This window comes from Pelodiscus sinensis, unplaced genomic scaffold (assembly GCF_049634645.1).
Source record: "Pelodiscus sinensis isolate JC-2024 unplaced genomic scaffold, ASM4963464v1 ctg68, whole genome shotgun sequence".
Taxonomy (NCBI): Eukaryota; Metazoa; Chordata; order Testudines; family Trionychidae; genus Pelodiscus; species Pelodiscus sinensis.
This window is the reverse complement of record NW_027466009.1, coordinates 1,906-29,479: the sequence shown is the minus strand read 5'-3', so window position 1 is coordinate 29,479 and position 27,574 is coordinate 1,906. Positions and strand designations below refer to the sequence as shown.

At 62.5% G+C, this 27,574-nt stretch overlaps 1 protein-coding gene across 3 annotated transcripts in view; it reads right to left on the bottom strand.

Moving 5' to 3' along the window:
- LOC142825917 (C-type lectin domain family 2 member D-like) overlaps nt 1–27,243 on the bottom strand; it is a 111,980-nt gene extending 84,737 nt beyond the window's left edge. Inside the window, exons 1-2 of one of the 3 annotated variants that reach the window (XM_075918082.1) lie at nt 26,959–27,243; nt 22,066–22,216 (exon numbers count right to left, since the gene is read on the bottom strand). The gene's annotated coding sequence lies outside the window, so the exon portion shown is untranslated. Of the gene's footprint in view, nt 1–22,065; nt 22,217–22,512; nt 23,733–26,958 lie in introns of those variants that run through there. The other 2 variants (XM_075918080.1, XM_075918081.1) reach the window with 2 other exon arrangements.
- Between the last annotated feature and the right edge of the window lie 331 nt (nt 27,244–27,574).

The following is a 27,574-nucleotide window of genomic DNA, read 5'->3' as shown; positions in this document are numbered from 1 at the left end:
ACTGTCTCTCGCTGTGTCTGTGCAGCGCCCGGCACAACGGGGCCCTGATCTCAGCCGGGGTAGGGACTGTCTCTCGCTGTGTCTGTGCAGCGCCCGGCACAACGGGGCCCTGATCTCAGCTGGGACAGGGACTGTCTCTCGCTGTGTCTGTGCCGCGCCCAGCACAACGGGGCCCTGATCTCAGCTGGGGCAGGGACTGTCTCTCGCTGTGTCTGTGCAGCGCCCGGCACAACGGGGCCCTGATCTCAGCTGGGGCAGGGACTGTCTCTCGCTGTGTCTGTGCAGCGCCCTGCACAACGGGGCCCTGATCTCAGCTGGGCAGGGTCTGTCTCTCGCTGTGTCTGTGCAGCGCCTGGCACAACGGGGCCCTGATCTCAGCTGGGGCAGGGACTGTCTCTCGCTGTGTCTGTGCAGCGCCTGGCACAACAGGGCCCTGATCTCAGCTGGGACAGGGACTGTCTCTCGCTGTGTCTGTGCAGCACCCGGCACAACGGGGCCCTGATCTCAGCTGGGACAGGGACTGTCTCTCGCTGTGTCTGTGCAGCGCCCGGCACAACGGGGCCCTGGTCCCAGCTGGGACAGGGACTGTCTCTCGCTGTGTCTGTGCAGCGCCCGGCACAACGGGGCCCTGATCTCAGCCGGGGTAGGGACTGTCTCTCGCTGTGTCTGTGCAGCGCCCGGCACAACGGGGCCCTGATCCCAGCTGGGGCAGGGTCTGTCTCTCGCTGTGTCTGTGCAGCGCCCGGCACAACGGGGCCCTGATCCCAGCTGGGGCAGGGACTGTCTCTCGCTGTGTCTGTGCAGCGCCCGGCACAACGGGGCCCTGATCTCAGCTGGGGCAGGGACTGTCTCTCGCTGTGTCTGTGCCGCGCCCGGCACAACGGGGCCCTGATCCCAGCTGGGGCAGGGACTGTCTCTCGCTGTGTCTGTGCAGCGCCCGGCACAACGGGGCCCTGATCTCAGCTGGGGCAGGGACTGTCTCTCGCTGTGTCTGTGCAGCGCCTGGCACAACGGGGCCCTGATCTCAGCTGGGGCAGGGACTGTCTCTCGCTGTGTCTGTGCAGCGCCTGGCACAACAGGGCCCTGATCTCAGCTGGGACAGGGACTGTCTCTCGCTGTGTCTGTGCAGCACCCGGCACAACGGGGCCCTGATCTCAGCTGGGACAGGGACTGTCTCTCGCTGTGTCTGTGCAGCGCCCGGCACAACGGGGCCCTGGTCCCAGCTGGGACAGGGACTGTCTCTCGCTGTGTCTGTGCAGCGCCCGGCACAACGGGGCCCTGATCTCAGCCGGGGTAGGGACTGTCTCTCGCTGTGTCTGTGCAGCGCCCGGCACAACGGGGCCCTGATCTCAGCTGGGACAGGGACTGTCTCTCGCTGTGTCTGTGCCGCGCCCGGCACAACGGGGCCCTGATCTCAGCTGGGGCAGGGACTGTCTCTCGCTGTGTCTGTGCAGCGCCCAGCACAACGGGGCCCTGATCTCAGCTGGGGCAGGGACTGTCTCTCGCTGTGTCTGTGCAGCGCCTGGCACAACAGGGCCCTGATCTCAGCTGGGACAGGGACTGTCTCTCGCTGTGTCTGTGCAGCACCCGGCACAACGGGGCCCTGATCTCAGCTGGGACAGGGACTGTCTCTCGCTGTGTCTGTGCAGCGCCCGGCACAACGGGGCCCTGGTCCCAGCTGGGACAGGGACTGTCTCTCGCTGTGTCTGTGCAGCGCCCGGCACAACGGGGCCCTGATCTCAGCTGGGACAGGGACTGTCTCTCGCTGTGTCTGTGCAGCGCCCGGCACAACGGGGCCCTGATCTCAGCTGGGACAGGGACTGTCTCTCGCTGTGTCTGTGCAGCGCCCGGCACAACGGGGCCCTGATCCCAGCTGGGGCAGGGTCTGTCTCTCGCTGTGTCTGTGCAGCGCCCGGCACAACGGGGCCCTGATCCCAGCTGGGGCAGGGACTGTCTCTCGCTGTGTCTGTGCAGCGCCCGGCACAACGGGGCCCTGATCTCAGCTGGGGCAGGGACTGTCTCTCGCTGTGTCTGTGCCGCGCCCGGCACAACGGGGCCCTGATCCCAGCTGGGGCAGGGACTGTCTCTCGCTGTGTCTGTGCAGCGCCCGGCACAACGGGGCCCTGATCTCAGCTGGGGCAGGGACTGTCTCTCGCTGTGTCTGTGCAGCGCCTGGCACAACGGGGCCCTGATCTCAGCTGGGGCAGGGACTGTCTCTCGCTGTGTCTGTGCAGCGCCTGGCACAACAGGGCCCTGATCTCAGCTGGGACAGGGACTGTCTCTCGCTGTGTCTGTGCAGCACCCGGCACAACGGGGCCCTGATCTCAGCCGGGGTAGGGACTGTCTCTCGCTGTGTCTGTGCAGCGCCCGGCACAACGGGGCCCTGATCTCAGCTGGGACAGGGACTGTCTCTCGCTGTGTCTGTGCCGCGCCCGGCACAACGGGGCCCTGATCTCAGCTGGGGCAGGGACTGTCTCTCGCTGTGTCTGTGCAGCGCCCAGCACAACGGGGCCCTGATCTCAGCTGGGGCAGGGACTGTCTCTCGCTGTGTCTGTGCAGCGCCTGGCACAACGGGGCCCTGATCCCAGCTGGGGCAGGGACTGTCTCTCGCTGTGTCTGTGCAGCGCCCGGCACAACGGGGCCCTGATCTCAGCTGGGGCAGGGACTGTCTCTCGCTGTGTCTGTGCCGCGCCCGGCACAACGGGGCCCTGATCCCAGCTGGGGCAGGGACTGTCTCTCGCTGTGTCTGTGCAGCGCCCGGCACAACGGGGCCCTGATCTCAGCTGGGGCAGGGACTGTCTCTCGCTGTGTCTGTGCAGCGCCCGGCACAACGGGGCCCTGATCTCAGCTGGGGCAGGGACTGTCTCTCGCTGTGTCTGTGCAGCGCCTGGCACAACGGGGCCCTGATCTCAGCTGGGGCAGGGACTGTCTCTCGCTGTGTCTGTGCAGCACCCGGCACAACGGGGCCCTGATCTCAGCTGGGGCAGGGACTGTCTCTCGCTGTGTCTGTGCAGCGCCCAGCACAACGGGGCCCTGATCTCAGCTGGGGCAGGGACTGTCTCTCGCTGTGTCTGTGCAGCGCCTGGCACAACAGGGCCCTGATCTCAGCTGGGACAGGGACTGTCTCTCGCTGTGTCTGTGCAGCACCCGGCACAACGGGGCCCTGATCTCAGCTGGGACAGGGACTGTCTCTCGCTGTGTCTGTGCAGCGCCCGGCACAACGGGGCCCTGGTCCCAGCTGGGACAGGGACTGTCTCTCGCTGTGTCTGTGCAGCGCCCGGCACAACGGGGCCCTGATCTCAGCCGGGGTAGGGACTGTCTCTCGCTGTGTCTGTGCAGCGCCCGGCACAACGGGGCCCTGATCTCAGCTGGGACAGGGACTGTCTCTCGCTGTGTCTGTGCCGCGCCCAGCACAACGGGGCCCTGATCTCAGCTGGGGCAGGGACTGTCTCTCGCTGTGTCTGTGCAGCGCCCGGCACAACGGGGCCCTGATCTCAGCTGGGGCAGGGACTGTCTCTCGCTGTGTCTGTGCAGCGCCCTGCACAACGGGGCCCTGATCTCAGCTGGGCAGGGTCTGTCTCTCGCTGTGTCTGTGCAGCGCCTGGCACAACGGGGCCCTGATCTCAGCTGGGGCAGGGACTGTCTCTCGCTGTGTCTGTGCAGCGCCTGGCACAACAGGGCCCTGATCTCAGCTGGGACAGGGACTGTCTCTCGCTGTGTCTGTGCAGCACCCGGCACAACGGGGCCCTGATCTCAGCTGGGACAGGGACTGTCTCTCGCTGTGTCTGTGCAGCGCCCGGCACAACGGGGCCCTGGTCCCAGCTGGGACAGGGACTGTCTCTCGCTGTGTCTGTGCAGCGCCCGGCACAACGGGGCCCTGATCTCAGCCGGGGTAGGGACTGTCTCTCGCTGTGTCTGTGCAGCGCCCGGCACAACGGGGCCCTGATCTCAGCTGGGACAGGGACTGTCTCTCGCTGTGTCTGTGCCGCGCCCGGCACAACGGGGCCCTGATCTCAGCTGGGGCAGGGACTGTCTCTCGCTGTGTCTGTGCAGCGCCCGGCACAACGGGGCCCTGATCTCAGCTGGGACAGGGACTGTCTCTCGCTGTGTCTGTGCCGCGCCCGGCACAACGGGGCCCTGATCTCAGCTGGGGCAGGGACTGTCTCTCGCTGTGTCTGTGCAGCGCCCGGCACAACGGGGCCCTGATCTCAGCTGGGGCAGGGACTGTCTCTCGCTGTGTCTGTGCAGCGCCCGGCACAACGGGGCCCTGATCTCAGCTGGGCAGGGTCTGTCTCTCGCTGTGTCTGTGCAGCGCCCGGCACAACGGGGCCCTGATCTCAGCTGGGGCAGGGACTGTCTCTCGCTGTGTCTGTGCAGCGCCCGGCACAACAGGGCCCTGATATCAGCTGGGCAGGGTCTGTCTCTCGCTGTGTCTGTGCAGCGCCCAGCACAACGGGGCCAATCTCAGCTGGGGCAGGGACTGTCTCTCGCTGTGTCTGTGCAGCGCCTGGCACAACGGGGCCCTGATCTCAGCTGGGGCAGGGACTGTCTCTCGCTGTGTCTGTGCAGCGCCTGGCACAACAGGGCCCTGATCTCAGCTGGGACAGGGACTGTCTCTCGCTGTGTCTGTGCAGCACCCGGCACAACGGGGCCCTGATCTCAGCTGGGACAGGGACTGTCTCTCGCTGTGTCTGTGCAGCGCCCGGCACAACGGGGCCCTGGTCCCAGCTGGGACAGGGACTGTCTCTCGCTGTGTCTGTGCAGCGCCCGGCACAACGGGGCCCTGATCTCAGCTGGGACAGGGACTGTCTCTCGCTGTGTCTGTGCAGCGCCTGGCACAACAGGGCCCTGATCTCAGCTGGGACAGGGACTGTCTCTCGCTGTGTCTGTGCAGCACCCGGCACAACGGGGCCCTGATCTCAGCTGGGACAGGGACTGTCTCTCGCTGTGTCTGTGCAGCGCCCGGCACAACGGGGCCCTGGTCCCAGCTGGGACAGGGACTGTCTCTCGCTGTGTCTGTGCAGCGCCCGGCACAACGGGGCCCTGATCTCAGCCGGGGTAGGGACTGTCTCTCGCTGTGTCTGTGCAGCGCCCGGCACAACGGGGCCCTGATCTCAGCTGGGACAGGGACTGTCTCTCGCTGTGTCTGTGCCGCGCCCAGCACAACGGGGCCCTGATCTCAGCTGGGGCAGGGACTGTCTCTCGCTGTGTCTGTGCAGCGCCCGGCACAACGGGGCCCTGATCTCAGCTGGGGCAGGGACTGTCTCTCGCTGTGTCTGTGCAGCGCCCTGCACAACGGGGCCCTGATCTCAGCTGGGCAGGGTCTGTCTCTCGCTGTGTCTGTGCAGCGCCTGGCACAACGGGGCCCTGATCTCAGCTGGGGCAGGGACTGTCTCTCGCTGTGTCTGTGCAGCGCCTGGCACAACAGGGCCCTGATCTCAGCTGGGACAGGGACTGTCTCTCGCTGTGTCTGTGCAGCACCCGGCACAACGGGGCCCTGATCTCAGCTGGGACAGGGACTGTCTCTCGCTGTGTCTGTGCAGCGCCCGGCACAACGGGGCCCTGGTCCCAGCTGGGACAGGGACTGTCTCTCGCTGTGTCTGTGCAGCGCCCGGCACAACGGGGCCCTGATCTCAGCCGGGGTAGGGACTGTCTCTCGCTGTGTCTGTGCAGCGCCCGGCACAACGGGGCCCTGATCTCAGCTGGGACAGGGACTGTCTCTCGCTGTGTCTGTGCCGCGCCCGGCACAACGGGGCCCTGATCTCAGCTGGGGCAGGGACTGTCTCTCGCTGTGTCTGTGCAGCGCCCGGCACAACGGGGCCCTGATCTCAGCTGGGACAGGGACTGTCTCTCGCTGTGTCTGTGCCGCGCCCGGCACAACGGGGCCCTGATCTCAGCTGGGGCAGGGACTGTCTCTCGCTGTGTCTGTGCAGCGCCCGGCACAACGGGGCCCTGATCTCAGCTGGGGCAGGGACTGTCTCTCGCTGTGTCTGTGCAGCGCCCGGCACAACGGGGCCCTGATCTCAGCTGGGCAGGGTCTGTCTCTCGCTGTGTCTGTGCAGCGCCCGGCACAACGGGGCCCTGATCTCAGCTGGGGCAGGGACTGTCTCTCGCTGTGTCTGTGCAGCGCCCGGCACAACAGGGCCCTGATATCAGCTGGGCAGGGTCTGTCTCTCGCTGTGTCTGTGCAGCGCCCAGCACAACGGGGCCAATCTCAGCTGGGGCAGGGACTGTCTCTCGCTGTGTCTGTGCAGCGCCTGGCACAACGGGGCCCTGATCTCAGCTGGGGCAGGGACTGTCTCTCGCTGTGTCTGTGCAGCGCCTGGCACAACAGGGCCCTGATCTCAGCTGGGACAGGGACTGTCTCTCGCTGTGTCTGTGCAGCACCCGGCACAACGGGGCCCTGATCTCAGCTGGGACAGGGACTGTCTCTCGCTGTGTCTGTGCAGCGCCCGGCACAACGGGGCCCTGGTCCCAGCTGGGACAGGGACTGTCTCTCGCTGTGTCTGTGCAGCGCCCGGCACAACGGGGCCCTGATCTCAGCTGGGACAGGGACTGTCTCTCGCTGTGTCTGTGCCGCGCCCGGCACAACGGGGCCCTGATCTCAGCTGGGGCAGGGTCTGTCTCTCGCTGTGTCTGTGCAGCGCCCGGCACAACGGGGCCCTGATCTCAGCTGGGGCAGGGACTGTCTCTCGCTGTGTCTGTGCAGCGCCCGGCACAACGGGGCCCTGATCTCAGCTGGGGCAGGGACTGTCTCTCGCTGTGCCTGTGCAGCGCCCGGCACAACGGGGCCCTGATCTCAGCTGGGCAGGGTCTGTCTCTCGCTGTGTCTGTGCAGCGCCCGGCACAACGGGGCCCTGATCCCAGCTGGGGCAGGGACTGTCTCTCACTGTGTCTGTGCAGCGCCCGGCACAACGGGGCCCTGATCTCAGCTGGGTCAGGGACTGTCTCTCGCTGTGTCTGTGCAGCGCCCGGCACAACGGGGCCCTGATCTCAGCTGGGACAGGGACTGTCTCTCGCTGTGTCTGTGCAGCGCCCGGCACAACGGGGCCCTGATCCCAGCTGGGGCAGGGACTGTCTCTCGCTGTGTCTGTGCAGCGCCCGGCACAACGGGGCCCTGATCCCAGCTGGGGCAGGGACTGTCTCTCGCTTTGTCTGTGCAGCGCCTCGCACAACGGGGCCCTGATCTCAGCTGGGGCAGGGACTGTCTCTCGCTGTGTCTGTGCCGCGCCCGGCACAACGGGGCCCTGATACCAGCTGGGGCAGGGACTGTCTCTCGCTGTGTCTGTGCAGCGCCCGGCACAACGGGGCCCTGATACCAGCTGGGGCAGGGACTGTCTCTCGCTGTGTCTGTGCAGCGCCCGGCACAACGGGGCCCTGATCTCAGCTGGGACAGGAACTGTCTCTCGCTGTGTCGGTGCCGCGCCCGGCACAACGGGGCCCTGATCTCAGCCGGGGTAGGGACTGTCTCTCGCTGTGTCTGTGCAGCGCCCGGCACAACGGGGCCCTGATCTCAGCTGGGACAGGAACTGTCTCTCGCTGTGTCGGTGCCGCGCCCGGCACAACGGGGCCCTGATCTCATCTGGGGCAGGGACTGTCTCTCGCTGTGTCTGTGCAGCGCCCAGCACAACGGGGCCCTGATCTCAGCCGGGGCAGGGTCTGTCTCTCGCTGTGTCTGTGCAGCACCCAGCACAACGGGGCCCTGATCTCAGCTGGGACAGGGACTGTCTCTCGCTGTTTCTGTACAGCACCCGGCACAACGGGGCCCTGATCTCAGCTGGGGCAGGGACTGTCTCTCGCTGTGTCTGTGCAGCACCCAGCACAACGGGGCCCTGATCTCAGCTGGGACAGGGACTGTCTCTCGCTGTGTCTGTACAGCACCCGGCACAACGGGGCCCTGATCTCAGCTGGGGCAGGGACTGTCTCTCGCTGTGTCTGTGCAGCACCCGGCACAACGGGGCCCTGATCTCAGCTGGGACAGGGACTGTCTCTCGCTGTGTCTGTGCAGCACCCGGAACAACGGGGCCCTGATCTCAGCTGGGGCAGGGACTGTCTCTCGCTGTGTCTGTGCAGCGCCCGGCACAACGGGGCCCTGGTCCCAGATGGGGCAGGGACTGTCTCTTGCTGTGTCTATGCAGCACCTGGCACAACGGGGCCCTGATCTCAGCTGGGGCAGGGACTGTCTCTCTGTGTCTGTGCAGCGCCCAGCACAACGGGGCCCTGATCTCAGCTGGGTCAGGGTCTGTCTCTCGCTGTGTCTGTGCAGCGCCCGGCACAACGGGGCCCTGATCTCAGCTGGGGCAGGGTCTGTCTCTCGCTGTGTCTGTGCAGCACCCGGCACAACAGGGCCTGATCTCAGCTGGGGCAGGGACTGTCTCTCGCTGCGTCTGTGCAGCGCCCGGCACAACGGGGCCCTGATCTCAGCTGGGGCAGGGACTGTCTCTCGCTGCGTCTGTGCAGCGCCCGGCACAACGGGGCCCTGATCTCAGCTGGGGCAGGGACTGTCTCTCGCTGTGTCTGTGCAGCGCCCGGCACGACGGGGCCCTGATCTCAGCTGGGGCAGGGACTGTCTCTCGCTGTGTCTGTGCAGCGCCCGGCACAACGGGGCCCTGATCTCAGCTGGGGCAGGGACTGTCTCTCGCTGTGTCTGTGCAGCGCCCGGCACGACGGGGCCCTGATCTCAGCTGGGGCAGGGACTGTCTCTCGCTGTGTCTGTGCAGCGCCCGGCACGACGGGACCCTGATCCCAGCTGGGGCAGGGACTGTCTCTCGCTGTGTCTGTGCAGCGCCCGGCACAACGGGGCCCTGATCTCAGCTGGGGCAGGGACTGTCTCTCGCTGTGTCTCTGCAGCGCCGGGCACAACGGGGCCCTGATCTCAGCTGGGACAGGGACTGTCTCTCGCTGTGTCTATGCAGCGCCGGGCACAACGGGGCCCTGATCTCAGCTGGGGCAGGGACTGTCTCTCGCTGTGTCTGTGCAGCGCCCGGCACAACGGGGCCCTGATCCCAGCTGGGGCAGGGTCTGTCTCTCGCTGTGTCTGTGCAGCGCCTGGCACAACGGGGCCCTGATCTCAGCTGGGGCAGGGACTGTCTCTCGCTGTGTCTGTGCAGCGCCTGGCACAACGGGGCCCTGATCTCAGCTGGGGCAGGGACTGTCTCTCGCTGTGTCTGTGCAGCGCCTGGCACAACAGGGCCCTGATCTCAGCTGGGACAGGGACTGTCTCTCGCTGTGTCTGTGCAGCACCCGGCACAACGGGGCCCTGATCTCAGCTGGGACAGGGACTGTCTCTCGCTGTGTCTGTGCAGCGCCCGGCACAACGGGGCCCTGGTCCCAGCTGGGACAGGGACTGTCTCTCGCTGTGTCTGTGCAGCGCCCGGCACAACGGGGCCCTGATCTCAGCCGGGGTAGGGACTGTCTCTCGCTGTGTCTGTGCAGCGCCCGGCACAACGGGGCCCTGATCTCAGCTGGGACAGGGACTGTCTCTCGCTGTGTCTGTGCCGCGCCCGGCACAACGGGGCCCTGATCTCAGCTTTGGCAGGGACTGTCTCTCGCTGTGTCTGTGCAGCGCCCAGCACAACGGGGCCCTGATCTCAGCTGGGGCAGGGACTGTCTCTCGCTGTGTCTGTGCAGCGCCTGGCACAACGGGGCCCTGATCTCAGCTGGGGCAGGGACTGTCTCTCGCTGTGTCTGTGCAGCGCCTGGCACAACAGGGCCCTGATCTCAGCTGGGGCAGGGACTGTCTCTCGCTGTGTCTGTGCCGCGCCCGGCACAACGGGGCCCTGATCCCAGCTGGGGCAGGGTCTGTCTCTCGCTGTGTCTGTGCAGCGCCCGGCACAACGGGGCCCTGATCCCAGCTGGGGCAGGGTCTGTCTCTCGCTGTGTCTGTGCAGCGCCCGGCACAACGGGGCCCTGATCTCAGCTGGGGCAGGGACTGTCTCTCGCTGTGTCTGTGCAGCGCCCGGCACAACGGGGCCCTGATCTCAGCTGGGGCAGGGACTGTCTCTCGCTGTGTCTGTGCAGCGCCCAGCACAACGGGGCCCTGATCTCAGCTGGGGCAGGGACTGTCTCTCGCTGTGTCTGTGCAGCGCCTGGCACAACTGGGCCCTGATCTCAGCTGGGGCAGGGACTGTCTCTCGCTGTGTCTGTGCAGCGCCCGGCACAACGGGGCCCTGATCTCAGCCGGGGTAGGGACTGTCTCTCGCTGTGTCTGTGCCGCGCCCGGCACAACGGGGCCCTGATCTCAGCTGGGGCAGGGACTGTCTCTCGCTGTGTCTGTGCAGCGCCCAGCACAACGGGGCCCTGATCTCAGCTGGGGCAGGGACTGTCTCTCGCTGTGTCTGTGCAGCGCCTGGCACAACTGGGCCCTGATCTCAGCTGGGGCAGGGACTGTCTCTCGCTGTGTCTGTGCAGCGCCTGGCACAACAGGGCCCTGATCTCAGCTGGGACAGGGACTGTCTCTCGCTGTGTCTGTGCAGCACCCGGCACAACGGGGCCCTGATCTCAGCTGGGACAGGGACTGTCTCTCGCTGTGTCTGTGCAGCGCCCGGCACAACGGGGCCCTGGTCCCAGCTGGGACAGGGACTGTCTCTCGCTGTGTCTGTGCAGCGCCCGGCACAACGGGGCCCTGATCTCAGCCGGGGTAGGGACTGTCTCTCGCTGTGTCTGTGCAGCGCCCGGCACAACGGGGCCGTGATCTCAGCTGGGACAGGGACTGTCTCTCGCTGTGTCTGTGCAGCGCCCGGCACAACGGGGCCCTGATCTCAGCTGGGGCAGGGACTGTCTCTCGCTGTGTCTGTGCAGCGCCCGGCACAACGGGGCCCTGATCTCAGCTGGGGCAGGGACTGTCTCTCGCTGTGTCTGTGCAGCGCCCGGCACAACGGGGCCCTGATCTCAGCTGGGCAGGGTCTGTCTCTCGCTGTGTCTGTGCAGCGCCTGGCACAACGGGGCCCTGATCTCAGCTGGGGCAGGGACTGTCTCTCGCTGTGTCTGTGCAGCGCCCGGCACAACGGGGCCCTGATCTCAGCTGGGGCAGGGACTGTCTCTCGCTGTGTCTGTGCAGCGCCTGGCACAACAGGGCCCTGATCTCAGCTGGGACAGGGACTGTCTCTCGCTGTGTCTGTGCAGCACCCGGCACAACGGGGCCCTGATCTCAGCTGGGACAGGGACTGTCTCTCGCTGTGTCTGTGCAGCGCCCGGCACAACGGGGCCCTGGTCCCAGCTGGGACAGGGACTGTCTCTCGCTGTGTCTGTGCAGCGCCCGGCACAACGGGGCCCTGATCTCAGCCGGGGTAGGGACTGTCTCTCGCTGTGTCTGTGCAGCGCCCGGCACAACGGGGCCCTGATCTCAGCTGGGGCAGGGACTGTCTCTCGCTGTGTCTGTGCCGCGCCCGGCACAACGGGGCCCTGATCTCAGCTGGGGCAGGGACTGTCTCTCGCTGTGTCTGTGCAGCGCCCAGCACAACGGGGCCCTGATCTCAGCTGGGGCAGGGACTGTCTCTCGCTGTGTCTGTGCAGCGCCTGGCACAACGGGGCCCTGATCTCAGCTGGGGCAGGGACTGTCTCTCGCTGTGTCTGTGCAGCGCCTGGCACAACAGGGCCCTGATCTCAGCTGGGACAGGGACTGTCTCTCGCTGTGTCTGTGCAGCACCCGGCACAACGGGGCCCTGATCTCAGCTGGGACAGGGACTGTCTCTCGCTGTGTCTGTGCAGCGCCCGGCACAACGGGGCCCTGGTCCCAGCTGGGACAGGGACTGTCTCTCGCTGTGTCTGTGCAGCGCCCGGCACAACGGGGCCCTGATCTCAGCCGGGGTAGGGACTGTCTCTCGCTGTGTCTGTGCAGCGCCCGGCACAACGGGGCCCTGATCTCAGCTGGGCAGGGTCTGTCTCTCGCTGTGTCTGTGCAGCGCCCGGCACAACGGGGCCCTGATCTCAGCTGGGGCAGGGACTGTCTCTCGCTGTGTCTGTGCAGCGCCCGGCACAACGGGGCCCTGATCTCAGCTGGGCAGGGTCTGTCTCTCGCTGTGTCTGTGCAGCGCCCGGCACAACGGGGCCCTGATCTCAGCTGGGGCAGGGACTGTCTCTCGCTGTGTCTGTGCAGCGCCCGGCACAACAGGGCCCTGATATCAGCTGGGCAGGGTCTGTCTCTCGCTGTGTCTGTGCAGCGCCCGGCACAACGGGGCCCTGATCCCAGCTGGGGCAGGGACTGTCTCTCGCTGTGTCTGTGCAGCGCCCGGCACAACGGGGCCAATCTCAGCTGGGGCAGGGACTGTCTCTCGCTGTGTCTGTGCAGCACCCGGCACAACAGGGCCTGATCTCAGCTGGGGCAGGGACTGTCTCTCGCTGTGTCTGTGCAGCGCCTGGCACAACGGGGCCCTGATCTCAGCTGGGGCAGGGACTGTCTCTCGCTGTGTCTATGCAGCACCTGGCACAACGGGGCCCTGATCTCAGCTGGGGCAGGGACTGTCTGTCGCTGTGTCTGTGCAGCGCCCGGCACAACGGGGCCCTGATCCCAGCTGGGGCAGGGACTGTCTCTCGCTGTGTTTGTGCAGCACCCGGCACAACGGGGCCCTGATCTCAGCTGGGACAGGGACTGTCTCTCGCTGTGTCTGTGCAACGCCTGGCACAACGGGGCCCTGATCCCAGCTGGGGCAGGGACTGTCTCTCACTGTGTCTGTGCAGCGCCCGGCACAACGGGGCCCTGATCTCAGCTGGGGCAGGGACTGTCTCTCGCTGTGTCTGTGCAGCACCCGGCACAACAGGGCCTGATCTCAGCTGGGGCAGGGACTGTCTCTCGCTGTGTCTGTGCAACGCCCGGCACAACGGGGCCCTGATCCCAGCTGGGGCAGGGACTGTCTCTCGCTGTGTCTGTGCAGCGCCCGGCACAACGGGGCCCTGATCTCAGCTGGGTCAGGGACTGTCTCTCGCTGTGTCTGTGCAGCGCCCGGCACAACGGGGCCCTGATCTCAGCTGGGGCAGGGACTGTCTCTCGCTGTGTCTGTGCAGCGCCCGGCACAACGGGGCCCTGATCTCAGCTGGGTCAGGGACTGTCTCTCGCTGTGTCTGTGCAGCGCCCGGCACAACGGGGCCCTGATCTCAGCTGGGGCAGGGTCTGTCTCTCGCTGTGTCTGTGCAGCGCCCGGCACAACGGGGCCCTGATCCCAGCTGGGGCAGGGTCTGTCTCTCGCTGTGTCTGTGCAGCACCTGGCACAACGGGGCCCTGATCCCAGCTGGGGCAGGGACTGTCTCTCGCTGTGTCTGTGCAGCGCCTCGCACAACGGGGCCCTGATCTCAGCTGGGGCAGGGACTGTCTCTCGCTGTGTCTGTGCAGCGCCCGGCACAACGGGGCCCTGATCTCAGCTGGGGCAGGGACTGTCTCTCGCTGTGTCTGTGCAGCGCCTCGCACAACGGGGCCCTGATCTCAGCTGGGGCAGGGACTGTCTCTCGCTGTGTCTGTGCAGCACCCGGCACAACGGGGCCCTGATCTCAGCTGGGGCAGGGACTGTCTCTCGCTGTGTCTGTGCCGCGCCCGGCACAACGGGGCCCTGATACCAGCTGGGGCAGGGACTGTCTCTCGCTGTGTCTGTGCAGCTCCCGGCACAACGGGGCCCTGATCCCAGCTGGGGCAGGGTCTGTCTCTCGCTGTGTCTGTGCAGCACCCAGCACAACGGGGCCCTGATCTCAGCTGGGACAGGGACTGTCTCTCGCTGTGTCTGTACAGCACCCGGCACAACGGGGCCCTGATCTCAGCTGGGGCAGGGACTGTCTCTCGCTGTGTCTGTGCAGCACCCAGCACAACGGGGCCCTGATCTCAGCTGGGACAGGGACTGTCTCTCGCTGTGTCTGTACAGCACCCGGCACAACGGGGCCCTGATCTCAGCTGGGGCAGGGACTGTCTCTCGCTGTGTCTGTGCAGCACCCGGCACAACGGGGCCCTGATCTCAGCTGGGACAGGGACTGTCTCTCGCTGTGTCTGTGCAGCACCCGGAACAACGGGGCCCTGATCTCAGCTGGGGCAGGGACTGTCTCTCGCTGTGTCTATGCAGCACCTGGCACAACGGGGCCCTGATCTCAGCTGGGGCAGGGACTGTCTCTCTGTGTCTGTGCAGCGCCCAGCACAACGGGGCCCTGATCTCAGCTGGGTCAGGGTCTGTCTCTCGCTGTGTCTGTGCAGCGCCCGGCACAACGGGGCCCTGATCTCAGCTGGGGCAGGGTCTGTCTCTCGCTGTGTCTGTGCAGCACCCGGCACAACAGGGCCTGATCTCAGCTGGGGCAGGGACTGTCTCTCGCTGCGTCTGTGCAGCGCCCGGCACAACGGGGCCCTGATCTCAGCTGGGGCAGGGACTGTCTCTCGCTGCGTCTGTGCAGCGCCCGGCACAACGGGGCCCTGATCTCAGCTGGGGCAGGGACTGTCTCTCGCTGTGTCTGTGCAGCGCCCGGCACGACGGGGCCCTGATCTCAGCTGGGGCAGGGACTGTCTCTCGCTGTGTCTGTGCAGCGCCCGGCACAACGGGGCCCTGATCTCAGCCTGGGCAGGGACTGTCTCTCGCTGTGTCTGTGCAGCGCCCGGCACGACGGGGCCCTGATCTCAGCTGGGGCAGGGACTGTCTCTCGCTGTGTCTGTGCAGCGCCCGGCACGACGGGACCCTGATCCCAGCTGGGGCAGGGACTGTCTCTCGCTGTGTCTGTGCAGCGCCCGGCACAACGGGGCCCTGATCTCAGCTGGGGCAGGGACTGTCTCTCGCTGTGTCTATGCAGCGCTGGGCACAACGGGGCCCTGATCTCAGCTGGGACAGGGACTGTCTCTCGCTGTGTCTATGCAGCGCCGGGCACAACGGGGCCCTGATCTCAGCTGGGGCAGGGACTGTCTCTCGCTGTGTCTGTGCAGCGCCCGGCACAACGGGGCCCTGATCCCAGCTGGGGCAGGGTCTGTCTCTCGCTGTGTCTGTGCAGCGCCCAGCACAACGGGGCCCTGATCTCAGCTGGGGCAGGGACTGTCTCTCGCTGTGTCTGTGCAGCGCCTGGCACAACGGGGCCCTGATCTCAGCTGGGGCAGGGACTGTCTCTCGCTGTGTCTGTGCAGCGCCTGGCACAACAGGGCCCTGATCTCAGCTGGGACAGGGACTGTCTCTCGCTGTGTCTGTGCAGCGCCCGGCACAACGGGGCCCTGGTCCCAGCTGGGACAGGGACTGTCTCTCGCTGTGTCTGTGCAGCGCCCGGCACAACGGGGCCCTGATCTCAGCCGGGGTAGGGACTGTCTCTCGCTGTGTCTGTGCAGCGCCCGGCACAACGGGGCCCTGATCTCAGCTGGGACAGGGACTGTCTCTCGCTGTGTCTGTGCCGCGCCCGGCACAACGGGGCCCTGATCTCAGCTGGGGCAGGGACTGTCTCTCGCTGTGTCTGTGCAGCGCCCAGCACAACGGGGCCCTGATCTCAGCTGGGGCAGGGACTGTCTCTCGCTGTGTCTGTGCAGCGCCTGGCACAACGGGGCCCTGATCCCAGCTGGGGCAGGGACTGTCTCTCGCTGTGTCTGTGCAGCGCCTGGCACAACGGGGCCCTGATCCCAGCTGGGGCAGGGTCTGTCTCTCGCTGTGACTGTGCAGCGCCCAGCACAACGGGGCCCTGATCTCAGCTGGGACAGGGACTGTCTCTCGCTGTGACTGTGCAGCACCCGGCACAACGGGGCCCTGATCTCAGCTGGGACAGGGACTGTCTCTCGCTGTGTCTGTGCAGCGCCCTGCACAACGGGGCCCTGGTCCCAGCTGGGACAGGGACTGTCTCTCGCTGTGTCTGTGCAGCGCCCGGCACAACGGGGCCCTGATCTCAGCCGGGGTAGGGACTGTCTCTCGCTGTGTCTGTGCAGCGCCCGGCACAACGGGGCCCTGATCTCAGCTGGGACAGGGACTGTCTCTCGCTGTGTCTGTGCCGCGCCCGGCACAACGGGGCCCTGATCTCAGCTGGGGCAGGGACTGTCTCTCGCTGTGTCTGTGCAGCGCCCGGCACAACGGGGCCCTGATCTCAGCTGGGGCAGGGACTGTCTCTCGCTGTGTCTGTGCAGCGCCCGGCACAACGGGGCCCTGATCTCAGCTGGGCAGGGTCTGTCTCTCGCTGTGTCTGTGCAGCGCCCGGCACAACGGGGCCCTGATCTCAGCTGGGGCAGGGACTGTCTCTCGCTGTGTCTGTGCAGCGCCCGGCACAACAGGGCCCTGATATCAGCTGGGCAGGGTCTGTCTCTCGCTGTGTCTGTGCAGCGCCCAGCACAACGGGGCCAATCTCAGCTGGGGCAGGGACTGTCTCTCGCTGTGTCTGTGCAGCACCCGGCACAACAGGGCCTGATCTCAGCTGGGGCAGGGACTGTCTCTCGCTGTGTCTGTGCAGCGCCTGGCACAACGGGGCCCTGATCTCAGCTGGGGCAGGGACTGTCTCTCGCTGTGTCTATGCAGAACCTGGCACAACGGGGCCCTGATCTCAGCTGGGGCAGGGACTGTCTCTCGCTGTGTCTGTGCAGCGCCCGGCACAACGGGGCCCTGATCCCAGCTGGGGCAGGGACTGTCTCTCGCTGTGTCTGTGCAGCACCCGGCACAACGGGGCCCTGATCTCAGCTGGGACAGGGACTGTCTCTCGCTGTGTCTGTGCAACGCCTGGCACAACGGGGCCCTGATCCCAGCTGGGGCAGGGACTGTCTCTCACTGTGTCTGTGCAGCGCCCGGCACAACGGGGCCCTGATCTCAGCTGGGGCAGGGACTGTCTCTCGCTGTGTCTGTGCAGCACCCGGCACAACGGGGCCCTGATCTCAGCTGGGTCAGGGACTGTCTCTCGCTGTGTCTGTGCAGCGCCCGGCACAACGGGGCCCTGATCTCAGCTGGGGCAGGGTCTGTCTCTCGCTGTGTCTGTGCAGCGCCCGGCACAACGGGGCCCTGATCCCAGCTGGGGCAGGGTCTGTCTCTCGCTGTGTCTGTGCAGCACCTGGCACAACGGGGCCCTGATCCCAGCTGGGGCAGGGACTGTCTCTCGCTGTGTCTGTGCAGCGCCTCGCACAACGGGGCCCTGATCTCAGCTGGGGCAGGGACTGTCTCTCGCTGTGTCTGTGCCGCGCCCGGCACAACGGGGCCCTGATACCAGCTGGGGCAGGGACTGTCTCTCGCTGTGTCTGTGCCGCGCCCGGCACAACGGGGCCCTGATACCAGCTGGGGCAGGGACTGTCTCTCGCTGTGTCTGTGCAGCGCCCGGCACAATGGGGCCCTGATCTCAGCTGGGGCAGGGACTGTCTCTCGCTGTGTCTGTGCAGCGCCCAGCACAACGGGGCCCTGATCTCAGCTGGGGCAGGGTCTGTCTCTCGCTGTGTCTGTGCAGCACCCAGCACAACGGGGCCCTGATCTCAGCTGGGGCAGGGACTGTCTCTCGCTGTGTCTGTGCAGCGCCTGGCACAACGGGGCCCTGATCTCAGCTGGGGCAGGGACTGTCTCTCGCTGTGTCTGTGCAGCGCCTGGCACAACAGGGCCCTGATCTCAGCTGGGACAGGGACTGTCTCTCGCTGTGTCTGTACAGCACCCGGCACAACGGGGCCCTGATCTCAGCTGGGGCAGGGACTGTCTCTCGCTGTGTCTGTGCAGCACCCAGCACAACGGGGCCCTGATCTCAGCTGGGACAGGGACTGTCTCTCGCTGTGTCTGTACAGCACCCGGCACAACGGGGCCCTGATCTCAGCTGGGGCAGGGACTGTCTCTCGCTGTGTCTGTGCAGCACCCGGCACAACGGGGCCCTGATCTCAGCTGGGACAGGGACTGTCTCTCGCTGTGTCTGTGCAGCACCCGGAACAACGGGGCCCTGATCTCAGCTGGGACAGGGACTGTCTCTCGCTGTGTCTGTGCAGCGCCCGGCACAACGGGGCCCTGGTCCCAGATGGGGCAGGGACTGTCTCTTGCTGTGTCTATGCAGCACCTGGCACAACGGGGCCCTGATCTCAGCTGGGGCAGGGACTGTCTCTCTGTGTCTGTGCAGCGCCCAGCACAACGGGGCCCTGATCTCAGCTGGGTCAGGGTCTGTCTCTCGCTGTGTCTGTGCAGCGCCCGGCACAACGGGGCCCTGATCTCAGCTGGGGCAGGGTCTGTCTCTCGCTGTGTCTGTGCAGCACCCGGCACAACAGGGCCTGATCTCAGCTGGGGCAGGGACTGTCTCTCGCTGCGTCTGTGCAGCGCCCGGCACAACGGGGCCCTGATCTCAGCTGGGGCAGGGACTGTCTCTCGCTGCGTCTGTGCAGCGCCCGGCACAACGGGGCCCTGATCTCAGCTGGGGCAGGGACTGTCTCTCGCTGTGTCTGTGCAGCGCCCGGCACGACGGGGCCCTGATCTCAGCTGGGGCAGGGACTGTCTCTCGCTGTGTCTGTGCAGCGCCCGGCACAACGGGGCCCTGATCTCAGCTGGAGCAGGGACTGTCTCTCGCTGTGTCTGTGCAGCGCCCGGCACGACGGGGCCCTGATCTCAGCTGGGGCAGGGACTGTCTCTCGCTGTGTCTGTGCAGCGCCCGGCACGACGGGACCCTGATCCCAGCTGGGGCAGGGACTGTCTCTCGCTGTGTCTGTGCAGCGCCCGGCACAACGGGGCCCTGATCTCAGCTGGGGCAGGGACTGTCTCTCGCTGTGTCTATGCAGCGCCGGGCACAACGGGGCCCTGATCTCAGCTGGGACAGGGACTGTCTCTCGCTGTGTCTATGCAGCGCCGGGCACAACGGGGCCCTGATCTCAGCTGGGGCAGGGACTGTCTCTCGCTGTGTCTGTGCAGCGCCCGGCACAACGGGGCCCTGATCCCAGCTGGGGCAGGGACTGTCTCTTGCTGTGTCTGTGCAGCGCCCGGCACAACGGGGCCCTGATCTCAGCTGGGTCAGGGACTGTCTCTCGCTGTGTCTGTGCAGCGCCCGGCACAACGGGGCCCTGATCTCAGCTGGGGCAGGGACTGTCTCTCGCTGTGTCTGTGCAGCACCCAGCACAACGGGGCCCTGATCTCAGCTGGGGCAGGGACTGTCTCTCGCTGTGTCTGTGCAGCACCCAGCACAACGGGGCCCTGATCTCAGGTGGAACAGGGACTGTCTCTTGCTGTGTCTGTGCAGCGCCCGGCACAACGGGGCCCTGATCTCAGCTGGGTCAGGGACTGTCTCTCGCTGTGTCTGTGCAGCGCCCGGCACAACGGGGCCCTGATCTCAGCTGGGCAGGGACTGTCTCTCGCTGTGTCTGTGCAGCACCCAGCACAACGGGGCCCTGATCTCAGCTGGGGCAGGGACTGTCTCTCGCTGTGTCTGTGCAGCGCCCGGCACAACGGGGCCCTGATCCCAGCTGGGTGGGGGGGGGGATTCAGTCCCTTTCGCTGGGTCCCTGGAGGAGGGCAGGGTGTGCTCGGGAGGGATTGTTGTTAGCGCACACACTGCTTGGTCTACTACACAGACATGTTTGCTCTGGCAACAGACAGCGTCCTCTACACACACACACACCCCACCCAGGGCAGAGCTGGGTTGGTGTCACCTGTCTCCGGTCCCTCTCCCATGTGGCAGCTAAGGACACAGAACCACGCTCCATGGAGCTGAGAGGGAGCTGGAGAGGCCAGTCCTCTGCCCCGTGGCAGAACCAAATACACCCAGGCCGGCTCTGCCGGGTGGGTATCCAACCTGATCTGAAAATCCCCCTGTGACGGGGATTCCCCAGCCTCTCTAGGAAGCCAGCTCCGGAGCTTGGCTGCCCTTCGGGCTTGTTTCTCTACCCGCTCCGGCAGCTCTCCGGTCTCTCGCACTCCCATCGCTAGACACAAGCTTCTCCTCTGCGCCCTTCCGGCTCTTTCACCCTGAGGCCTCTCACGTCCTAGCAGGCCAGCTACTTAACCACGCCAGAGACCTCGCTGGTGCCTTGCCAGGGACATGCAGCCCTTCCCCCTGCAAGCACCTCCAGGCTGTCCCCAGGAAACCTCCCCACAAGACATCAGAAAGTCCCGACAATGCCCCTCGTTTGGCTCATCCCCCCTGCGACACTCACAGAGCCCGGCCAGCTGGGAGGAAGACGGCAGATGTGAAGCGGAGCCGGTAACGGATTATGCAAAATACAGGCGGAGTCTACCTATTTCACTTTCCTGTGTTTGCATCACAAACCCGTCCCATCCAACCTGGGGGAACTGGATAAGCTGGACAGGCCAGAGGGGAGCCACAAAACCCATCCCACGGAGGGAAAGCTGAAAAAACCTGGAAGCTTCCGAAAAAAAGACAGAGGGGGAGGAACCCTGAAAACCATCTTTAAAGCTGCTACAACGAGGTGGTGACCGATGGTTCTCTTTGGCCACTGAAGGGGGACAGGTGGCAATGGGGTTAACTGGCAGCCAGGGAGATGTAGGTTCATTAGTAGGAAAAACTCTCTAACTGGGGGTAGTTGCATCCTGGCACAGACCTTGAAGGAGGCTTTTCAGGGGAGGTTGGACAAACGCCTGCCGGGGAGGATCTGGGTTTACTGACTCCTGCCTTGGTGCAGGCGACTGGACTTGACGGCCTCTCAAGGTCCCTTCCAGCTCCATGTTTCTATGAATCAAAGAATCATCGAATTCCAGGTCTGGCAGAGACCTCAGGAGCCACCGAGTCCAGAGCCACAACCTGATGTAAGCCGGTTCCCCCGAGGTCCCATCTCCCCTGCACGTCACGACAATAGCGTCCAGTCACCACGATCCTCTAATGCAAGTAACCCTGCCAGGTCGGCTGGTGCTACTGAAACTACCACCTGGTGGATTCAAACCTGGGATCTCGGAGGAGCCGCTACAGCTGGTGCTACAAAGCCAGCTGGCTCTCCGTGCAGGCTGTCGAGCTCCGCTCCGTGGGACAGTGACCCCCATGAGGTGTGTGGGTTGCAGATAGGAAACTAAGAAATGCAGAAGTGGGGGCCAGCAAGTGTACTCCAAAGCCTTCTCTACCAGGCTTTGGTATAAAACTTCCCCCAAAATCTTAAAAACCTAGATCTTGGGAATAAAATTTCTGCTGCCACCCACCCAAATATCGATAAAGAAATCAGGGGAAAGATCGTTTGGGAAATCTCACCCCTATTATAAAAATCAGGACACACAAGTAACCGATGCCCGGTTAATAAAAAGAAAAGAGAAGACTTTTATTATTACAACAATATTCCTGTTGCAGGCATACTGACTAGATGGAAAGGTAACAAAATATACTCAGGCCTGGCTGTGTCTACACTGGGCCACTTATTCTGGAAAATCAGCCGCTTTTCCGGAATAAGCTGTGAGCTGTCTACACTAGCCCTTGAATTTCCGGAAAAGCAACGATGCTCTACTGTACAAAATCAGCCGCTATTCCGGAAAAACTATTCTGCTCCCACTCGGGCATAAGTCCTTATTCCGGAACACTGTACCGGAAAAGGGCCAGTGTAGACAGCCCAGTAGTCTTTTCCGGAAAAAAGCCCCGATCGCGAAAATGGCGATCGGGGCTCTTTTCCAGAAAAGTGCGTCTACATTGGCCACGGATGCTTTTCCGGAAAAAGGGCTTTTCCGGAAAAGCAGCCTGCCAATGTAGACGCTCCTTTTCCGGAAAAACTGAAAACGGAATAGTATTCCGTTTTTAGTATTTCCGGAAATTCATGCCAGTGTAGACACAGCCCTGGAGAAACTCCATGGGCCTAGACCTCAGTTACAAAGAAAAGCCAAAACATCTTTTAAGCAGGGCCAGATCTCAGATCCCATACCCAACCCTTAAAACAATAAAGCCTAACGAAATTACCGAAACGTTACCCTACTCACAGAAAATGAAGACTGGTGCCTTGGAGAGAGAGAGAGAGACATGCTTGTCCCTCTCTGTAGCTGCAGAGAACACACCCCGAGAGACAAAAGGGGAAAGGAAAAAACCCAAATTCCTTTGTCCCAGTTTGAAAGTCCCACCGACATTCCTACTGGCCACTCCACCTGGCTAGGTGTAGTTAACCCCTTAATCCCCAGGCTGCTGGCTAACCCTCATCATCATGACAGAGGCACAGAGCGATTTCAGTGGGAAACCGTCCCCTAAATACCAATGGAGACCAGGAGCGAGGTGACTCACCTCAGACGGCAGGAGCAGCGCAGGGACTCAACGGCGGGTTACACGGGTCCCAGGCGGCATCCCAACGAGGGGACCATCCTTCCAGGCAGGGAGGGAGGTACCACAAAGGGCGTCATGCTGCGGAGAATCCTAGCCCCTCACTTTCAGATACCTAGAAATAAAAATGAGAGGAATCCGAGTGGGATCCAGCAAGCCCGGGCAAGGTTCCTCGGCTTCTCCGCATGACGAGCAGGGAGATATGCCCATCTCATAGAGCTGGAAAGCACCTCATCAAATCCACTCCCCTGTCCTCGTAGCAGGGCCAAGCGCCATCCCCGACAGATTTGTCCCAGATCCATAAAGGTCCCCCACAAGGATTGAACTCACAACCCTGGATTTAGCAGGCCAGCTGAGCTCTGTCTCCCTAGGGACCCTGAGTAGCCTTAAAATTGTCATGACTGGTCTTACTTTGTTACCAACTGCAGGGAGAGAGGCTGACCGTCAGGACCTTGCACTCAGTCTTAGCTCTGGAAGGGGAGTGGTCTCTAGTGGTTACAGCAGGGGGAGTGCTCTCTGTGAGATCAGATAGGGAGGGAAAAGGGAGGCGCTACATACTGGGAACTGCAACATATAAGGAAACGCAGACACCAGAGAGAGCTGATAAGGGGTCTTCCGCCCTTCCTCCACCCCGGCCATGAGGGAGATTAGAAAGCATGTAACTGAATAGTTGTGTAAGGGCAGTCCAAAATATGAATAACGAAAGACAGGGCATTCCGGTAATTAAGAAATCGTTAGATGATTCTTGCCAAACACTGAAAAGCTGGTGAGGGGAGGAGTAGCAATGAGCGTTGTGCTCCTAGGATTTGAACTGGGAAGAGTTCTGTTAAACTTTTAAACGGTCTTGAAAAAGGGGATGAAAAGCGAGATGGCAAAATGTGTGGCCACTCTACACAATTACTCAGAATAGTAAAGTCCAAAGCTGACACAGGGATCTCACAATGCTGGGGGACTGGGCAGCCCCAGGGCAGAGGGAATAAGAACTAGAGGACACTAAATGAAATTAATGGGTAGCAGGTTTTAAACTAATAAAAGAAAGTTCTTCTTCACGCAGCGCACAGTCAACCTGTGGAACTCCTTGCCAGAGGAGGCTGTGAGGTCTAAGACTCTCACAGAGTTTAAAAAAGAGCTAGATAGATTCATGGAGGTTAGGTCCATAAAAGGCTGTTAGCTAGGGGATAGAGTTGGTGTCCCTGGCCTCTGTTTGTCAGAGGCTGGAGATGGATGGCAGGAGACAAATCGCTTAATCGTTGTCTTCGCTCCACCCTCTTTGGGGCACCTGGCACTGTCCGCAGACAGGATACTGAGCTAGATGGACCTTTGGTCTGACCCAGTGCGGCCATTCTTATGTAATTCAGGGTTGAGAAATGCAAAGTAATTCACGTGGGAAACTAGAAACCCAACTACTCACACAAACATGACGGAGTCTAAAAGAGCTGCAAGCACTCAAGAAACAGATCTTGGAATCCCTGTGGCTAGTTCCCTAGACACATCTGCTCTTGTGCAGTGGCCATGTGAAAACGACGGGAATCGCTGGAACAGGGAGAGAGAAGACAGAAAATACCATCTTGCCTCTATAGAAAGGCATGGTACCGGTACGCGCATATCGTGAACGCTGCATGCAGAACTGGTCGTCCCATCCAAAAAAAACCCAAACTCCCCAGCTAGACTGGAGTTGGAAAAGGGACAGAAAGGGCAACAGACGTGATTAGAGATGAGAACAGTTTCGATATGAGGAGAGGTTCACAAGACTGGGACTTCTCAGCTTGGAAAAGAAATGACTCAGGGTCGGGGGGTGGGGTGTCAGCTCTGTAACTCCGTGTTCCCCTGTGCTGTGATGTGTGATTCCCACTGACTCACTCCACATGTATCGGCTCAGACACCTAGTCCCAGCCTGAGCAGATAACAAGGCTCTTCCCAGGGGGAGCGACAAAGGGAGGGAGGTGGAGAGGTATACCTGGCTGGGGGGCAGGATCTGGAAACGAGGGAGTTGCTGGCTGGGAAACAAAAAGGGAACAGGCTAAGCTGAGGGCTGAGGGTCTGGGGGGGCGATAGGCCCCCTAACCCAAGGGGTCTGAGGCATCCTGGCCCTGACTCCTGTAACCACATCACGTCTATGCTGTGCTGTATCCTGGAGAAGCAATAAACCCTTCTCTATTCTACTGGCTGGCGGAGTCTGTTCGTGCTGCTATGGGGCTGCAAGATCAGGGGGAGCCTCGACTCGCCGTCACAGGGGATATGTTAGTGGGCTAGAAAATCACGAGCAGCGTGGAAAAACCGAACACGGAAATGTGATTTACTCCCTCACTCACATAACGCAAGAAGTAAGCTCAATGTATAGGCTGCAGCTTTAAAACAAATTCATTTCTTTACAATCAACCTGTGGAACTCCTTGCCAGGGGATGGTGGAAAGTCCCAAACTGTCACAGAATTCCAGGAAGCCGCCTTGAGGGGGGAGGTTGAGGCAGAATCTCCTCATGAGCTCCCTCCAAAACGAACGGGGGTCTGACAAAAACCCCAGTGCACCTGCCCCTGCTCAACCGAACAGGCAGTTGCAGGCTCCGGGGTTGTGGGGAAACCGTCAGGAAGCAGCCACTGGCAGCTGGCGTGTGACTGTACTGGCTGTCGGGCGTAGATACAATGAGTCTCTCAAGACTGTTAAACATTTATGCAAGCGCAAGCTGCCAGTATTGTTAAGGAAAGAGAGAGGCGTGATATGTTTGAAGGGTGATTAACTACCACCCGCCTCCTCAAGGGAAAAGCAGCTCGAATAATTGTATTTTTCTTAGCAGGTAACACTCAATTGCTACTGGAATAAGAATTTTGCGAAGGAGTTTCTTTAGGTGCCTGTCTGACTCAGTTCCTGGCCGAATGCTTATTTTAATGTTTATGATGATGATGTTTTAATTTTTACCAAAACATTCCTGGGTGTTACAAATGCTTTCTCGGTAAACCAATTTTCACCCAAACTTTGGACCTCTCCAGCAAGGTTCCCTCTGATTTTTTCCCCATCCGTGTGAGGAATAAATTTTGTTCCATGCACTAAGGCATGAGTGGATGTGCACCACCAGCTGCCAGGTTGCTCTGCTAAGCAGCTGGGCAGCATTTAAATCTCTCCAAACATTCAGCTTACAGAGATCACTGCTCGTCAGCACATGAAAATACGGATTATCAGAGCTCGACAATCTATTGAATCTACTTCCCTGCAAGCCAGATCCCATGGAGAGCCTCGGGGCTTTCTCTCTCCGCTAACATATTGGAATGTTCTGGACATTTCAGTGCTGTATGGGGACAAGGGGACAGCGCATTTTAAATCAGAACTGTCCCGGAACATCTAGGACAGGTGGATGGCGGATGTAGATAGGCGATGCACTGTGTAGGGATACAGAAAGGAAGAGATTTTCTGGGTAACGCTGGAGGTGCGATACGCCCTGTACCTAACCCCTGCGCTTGCATCTGATCAAGTCTGGGCCACTTGCTACCTGCCTCATCGCTCTTGGGGAGCAGAGAAGCTGAGGTCTCGGGGGAGCCTCAATATAACTGAGGAGGGGTGGGCCCCTATGAGGCTGCTTAAGAGCAGCTCCCCATGACCTGAGATCCAAGCAGCGATGGGAGAGGGAGAGCAGATATAAACAGAGTGATTGTGCTGCAGGGAAGTTGGGGCTGGTCTCTTAGCAGCCACAGAGTGAAGGGGGTGGGGGAGACAAACAAAGGGCCCTTTAAGAACAGAGGAGCTAAAGTGCATTGACCGAGGGAGACTGGCTCATGAGCCTCATGTCTGGAATGCAGCTAAGCTGCAGGGGGTTACCTTTGTCCTCTGGAGAGAGGGAAGGACAGAGGAGACACAATTTCCCCTGCCTTTGATATTCGCATCTCCACATCCAGCCTGACTTAACGGGCTTCCTTAACTCAGGTACTACAACGGACAGGGAACTCCTCTGGCTGTTCTATATACCCCTCCGGATTCTGTACTATCCACTCCAACTCATCAGATGAAGTGGGCTTTGCCCCCGGAAGTTCATGACCTGGTATATTTGTTAGTCTAAGGGCTACCGGACCACTCACTGTTTTATATGCACCAATGGTCCTTCTCACAGGTTCTAGCTGTGTGTGGAATAAATGTTGTTTGGTGCGCTGAGGTATGGGCAGGTGGGCACCACCAGTAGAAAAGCATGCTGCTTGGCTGTGGGTGTGTCATGTTCTTGGATTTTAAGGGGAGCAGCCAGATCACTGCTGCAGCTGTGGGGGGGGAGGGTGTTTGCATCATCAAAGTGGAATGTCTCACCACCGCAGCTTGGAGACAGAGGAGAAGCACCCCTCCATGGGCGTGACAGCTCCAGCGGGCAGAGCCGGGGGGCTGCGGGCTCCTGTGTCCCCCAGGTTTCTCTGCTCCCAGCCGAAGTGAGGGATGCAGCAAACTCTGGTTTCCCCTCCCTCCCGGACAAAGGGGAGCAGCCAGCATCGGGGGAAAGGGATGCAAGAGTGCCTGTGGGGTGGGAGATTCGGGGCAGGGAAAGACCCGGGGGGAGGGAGGCTCCCCCCAGCCTGCCCCTTTCACCTGCTGGGGGATTCTGTCGCTTTTCCGTTCGGTTTGTCATTGTGTAAAAGGCAAATGCCTCCGAGCCATGGGCGGCCCCTTGCTCGCCTGGGCCAATTCACCCCCCCCCCCCAACACTCCTCTCCTCCTCCCTCACACTACTCCCCAGTGCTCTGCCCCACGCCTGGATGTGCCCCCCGCATCTCTGAGGGGCTTGCAGAGTTTTTTTCTTCTGCTGCTTCCATCCCGCACCTGCTTTTAAGGAATCCACCAAATCCCCCCCGGTCCCTAACTCCCCCTGGGCAAAACCCGCCGCTTACCTGGCTCCCGCTGCCAGCGCCCGGCAGAAACGCCCTGAACTCGCTCCCGGCAGCGTCTCCAGTCGATGGTGGCACTGCGGCATTTTAGTCCCGCCTCTCTTTTCCACTCCCCCCTCATCCCACAGGTTGCCATGGGGAAGAGCAGGCGAGGGGAAAAGGGAACAGGGAAAGGGAAATCGATAACAGCTGTCTCATGGGAAGCCCACAAAAAGCTCATGACTTCAGCGCCAGGTGCTATTAGTCTGCGAGATGCTGTGGGACCATCTGTCATTGATCCAGTTTTTTGATAGCGCCAGCAACAGCCGATTCTCTCGCTCGGCACCGTTAGCCCAGCAGGGAGGCGGGTTCTGGCATCCGGGTTATTTTTCCATCTCGACATTAACCCTCTCCCCGCCACGGAACCGGAAACCCTGCGCACGAGCCCCCCGGGGCTGTGAGGGGCGGCCCGTTGGGGTTTTGCGGGTGCCCACGAGTCGCTGGGTTTCCCGGGGCCGGCCAATTCCCATCACTCAAGGGACCCGCACGTCCAGCCATGGCCTGTCGACGGAGGGGCGGGCTGATCACACCCCGAGTTAGGAGAGCCGGGCGCTGGGTGTCCAATCTCTGTGCTGTTACA